At 38.2% G+C, this 4,678-nt stretch overlaps 1 long non-coding RNA gene across 1 annotated transcript; it reads right to left on the bottom strand.

Moving 5' to 3' along the window:
- Positions 1-1,575: 1,575 nt before the first annotated feature.
- LOC140139498 (uncharacterized) lies at positions 1,576-3,119 on the bottom strand. The gene is made up of 3 exons (XR_011857146.1): positions 3,076-3,119; positions 2,071-2,165; positions 1,576-1,617 (listed from the first exon to the last, which is right to left on the bottom strand). It is a non-coding gene; the product is annotated as an uncharacterized lncRNA (long non-coding RNA).
- Positions 3,120-4,678: the final 1,559 nt, after the last annotated feature.

Below are 4,678 nucleotides of genomic sequence, written 5' to 3'. Positions count from 1 at the left end.
GCATATTTTATTTTATTATCATAATATTATACATGATACATAATCCATCACTTCAAATAGTGAGGAAGTAATTTCCATTTTTTAACCACCTTGTACATTAAATAAAACTAGAAATGATTGAATTCGTTTCATGTACAGTAACATAGACGTTTGTTGTTAAGATTATGTTAGGCATACTGTCATGTCATGTCATGGGCGTCGAGACGTTCTGAAAATGGAGGAAGGGCCGGCACGGATGTGAAAAGGTATGTCAGCGCTGCACATATGAGAGGGATATGCCCCTTCAGAAATTGAAAAAAAAAAGAGCAAAATGAAGTCCAAATTTTGACGTCATTTGGTGGACTACATTATTTTTGGTTATTTTAATGCAGATCTCAAAACGGCTACTACCCTGGTACTATTTTTGTTCGTTAATTAGGTTGCCAACTCACAAAACCAACAATAACAACAACAAAAAACCAAACATTTATTTGTGACTTTTAGATTAAGTTACCAAAATGTGAGGGGACATAGGCCTACTCGGACATTTGATATTATTATTATGTCCCCCTCCAGGATTGATGCCCATGTTTGTTTCATACAGGAAAAGTAATGAAGCAATTCAGCATCGAAGTGGTTACGTAATTCTCTTGGTTACCGGATCACGCTACTTTGGTATGCCTTCGAGTGCCATATACTTTTCGATCATTTCGATCGTGGTTCATTACTCTGGCGCGTGATCCCGTTGACATAGTAACATTACGTAACTTCGATACTGAATAGGCCTATTAGTAGACCCTTACGTAAGGACAAAATTATTAATTCCGTTCTAAGACTTTTAAGTCTTAGAACGGAATTAATAATTTTGTAATTAAAAATTAAATTAAAAATTAATAATTAAAATTACTATAGTGTGTGAAACGTGCAACGTATAAAACTTAATTACCTATCTTTGTCTTCATTTTCATTGAATAGTGTTGAAACTAGAATTCCGGAGTAATAAATATGGATACCAAAAGTCTCATATGTTATCATGTTTGTGTTACACTATTAGGCTTAGGCCCTTCACAATTAATTCCTAGTTTCCTGTTTCAAGTTTGAAAATAAAGGACGAGGCGACTTTTAATTATTAATTATTAATTATCTATTAATTATTAATTATCTATTACTTTCTTTATTTTGAAAATGTGGTCGTGACTATTATCAACAGTCCATTTGGTCATTTTGACTAAGACTACGGATTTAATTATTTTACCTTTTTAATGGATTTTTTTACATTAACATTAGTATAGACCCTACAATGTTCTTGGTTTATATTCATAATCAAAGTTGAGATGATCAAAAACAGATATTAGCAAATAAAAGTAATTAAAAAGTCAATTAAAAGATGAAAATACCTAAATAAAAATAAAATAATTAAATATTTTTCCATTCTTGATTTTGGACGCGCGAGGGAAACAGGAAACTAAGGATCAATTGTAATTGGCCTTAAAGGCCTATGACATTCAGCAAAGTAAAAAGTTTTCTGTGTTAGACACTTGTGATTGTACTGCTCATCGATCCTGTAGTCCAAACTTTGACGGCCAGTGGGTATCAGCCGGGGATCACGGTTACTTCATCATGTAGATTGTTGAAGTTCTGTAATGTAAGAAAGAAAAAAATAGACACTTATAGTTAAAATATAAATTAGACCTACATTCAAATCTTGTCTTTAAAGGTGGGTGACTTGATTGAAAGCCTCCCCCCCCCCCCCACACACACACCTGCACACTCTCAAATTTGAAATTTCACTACTAAGTATTTGTGACATCAAGTCTAAAGATTTGTACGAAGTCTAATTTCAATGTATGCATTATGCATTTTATTTCACAAAAAAGTGAAAATTAGAGCAAAATTGCGGCATATATGGCCTAGGCCTACTCATGATTTTGAATGCTAAGACTTGTTTCAGTCTTTGATTTATTCGCTTTTTGTATAATAGTGAACAAATGAATGATTACGATTGAGATATGTTTCATTTGTAGAACTTTGTGATGTTTTTTAATCCAAAAAAAAAACACACACAAAAAAAACACAGTGCTTTATTCTTACCAAAATCACCTGAAGTTATGGTGCATGGGAATCATCCGTAGGCCTATCACTCTGATTAGAAAACATTCCTCTTGATATGACATTGACAGTTTGACCTGTAAACGGAAAAAAAAGCATAACATTTTATTTGTCACAGTTAATCAGTTGCAGTTTCATACAAAAATTTGCAATTCAATAATGTATAAAAATTTACTTAGTAATATTTAGGCCTACATGATTATGATGGTATCTCAAAATCATACTTCAGTGAGCACTGAGAATTCTATAAAATTAATCAGTCACAGGAATGATGAGCAGTCTATTTTATATAGGCATATAGGCCTACCTGATAATATGCCTGTTTGACCAAACTTTCACAATACCCTGATAAATACCCTAGCACGAGTCAGACAAAATAACAAACGTAGATTTCATATTAAAATAATCAATTAGCGGAGCTTAAAGTTCAATAATAAGCCTGGAACAGCCCGAGTCCAAGCCTAGCCAGCCTGTAATCATAGGGCCCCGGGCATAGGGCCTGTCAACACATATATGCCCTATGAAATGGTACAGACTGGTATAACTTAAGGCTAGGCCAGGGTCTAGGATGTTCCATTACCAAGCTTATTGTTGTACTTGAAGCCCGGCCTATAATCATGAACAAAATCCCTACATCTTGAAGAACATCTGCCTACGGAAAATGTCTATCTAGTAGGTACCGGTACTGATAATTATGCAGTTTTTTTTTTGTAAAAAAGCCCGGACTTCGAGAAATAAGGGAATATTGAAAAAAGATTTGTCCGAGCTTCGTTTGCTGATAAAAATCCACAAAGCCTCGGCTAGGGTATTTAGGCCTAGGCCTACATGTAATTTGTTAAGCCTAGCCTAATCGATTCCTAATCGACTAAAAACAATACCACAGCCTAAAATCGTCACCAATAATGAGTGAAGATTATCATAATTATATAGGGGCTTTTAAGTGGTATAAAACAGTATTAATATGTATGATAAGCCGACGTTTCTTACCTTCACTGTCATGACGCGTCCCTATGCTATTACACTGTGCCGTGAGTAGCGACGTACCGGGTGTCGATATGACTGTCACTGCCGTGTACATTGCACTGCCACTGCCGTGTATTGCACTGCTACTGCCATGTCCATGATTACAGCTGTGTACAAGCTTGGCCGATCACCTCCGCTTTCAAACTCTGGTCGCAACTCTTCTCTATTCATTATGGAACATAATCCTTTTATTATGACTTCCAAAAATTGGTTCTGTGGCACAATTTTCCAGTTGCAAATGCCACGAAGTGCAGTGGTCCGCTTCCGTAACAAGCAGGCTTCCGTGATTGGCATGCAGATAAATGCACTTAAACCTGGACTTAAACCTACCCCCTGCCAAGTTTAAGTTAAACCCGGCTTTTGCGACTTTAGTACTCAGCTTTAGACCCAGGTTTAACTTAAACCAGCTACGGGAAACGCAACTTAGGTTTAAACCTAGGTTTAAACCTGGGTTTAGCTAAACCTAGGTTTAAACCACCTTTCGGAATCCCAACCCAAGCGTGTGGATCGGACTCCAAATGAAACCATCTACAATCTAACCAACACCACTCTACTTGTTGCCAGAGTCAAGATTCATCAACTCAAATTTCTCGGCCATATTCTGCGTCTTGCAGATGGCGAGCCTGTGAAAGAATATGCCCTTTATATTCCACCACATGGGAAGAGGAAACCGGGACGGCCGCGCACAGTGTACTTACAGTATGTCCAGCACATACTGGGAGATACTGAAGGGAAAATGCAGCCAAACAAAATTGTTTCGCTTGCCTAAGATCGCAATAGTTGGAGTTTGTAGTCGCTTGCTCCGCAGCCGACTGATGATGATGATGATGATAGTGAATCCACCACCTTTTGGCCGACACAAATAAATTAAAAAAAAATAAATGTAGACATTTATATAGCGCTTTATGCCGTAAACAGCCTCTAAGCGCTTTACATTTATTCCGCCGTCATTAGAATATGTCGGAACCACGTTTGCAGCCTACAAGTGGCGCAGGGTCCATCAGTACAACGACTGTGACTACCCCTAACAGCTTCCCATTGCACCTGGGTGGGGTGAGGCAAGCGAGGCAAAGCGCCTTGCCCAAGGGCGCAACACGGTGGTGGGACGGGGAATCGAACCCACGCACGTCGTGCAAGCTCTCAGATTATGAGTCCAAGGCCGTAACCACTGGGCCACCGTGCCCTCACGTGCCCAAATGCGCGCGAAACGCGAGAAACCCTTTGCCATATTGAAGCTAAACTGGTTAAATACGGTGCAAACGGGGAATAACTTCGCGCGAAGCTCTCAAAAATTGGCGCTTTGATACAGGAAATACAGGGGTTGGATACAGGAACCACCATAGAGGGCGTGATGAGTTGGTCAAAGTTGGTCATTGCACCATCCGCAACATATGCTTGTTCATCCTACAGCAGTACTCGCCATACGCTAAGTGTTTCTAGAATGCTGCTAAAATAAGAAAATTTTTAATGCTAATTTATTGCACATTCTAGGGAAGCGTGGTTACCTTTTTGAAATCGCCAAGTGGGAGGGTTTTCAATGAAATATTTTTTGTGTTAAAACTGAAGC

The sequence above is a fragment of the Amphiura filiformis genome, chromosome 18 (assembly GCF_039555335.1).
Source record: "Amphiura filiformis chromosome 18, Afil_fr2py, whole genome shotgun sequence".
Taxonomy (NCBI): domain Eukaryota; kingdom Metazoa; phylum Echinodermata; class Ophiuroidea; order Amphilepidida; family Amphiuridae; genus Amphiura; species Amphiura filiformis.
The sequence above is the reverse complement of the archived record's forward strand: the minus strand, read 5'-3'. Positions and strand labels throughout refer to the sequence as shown.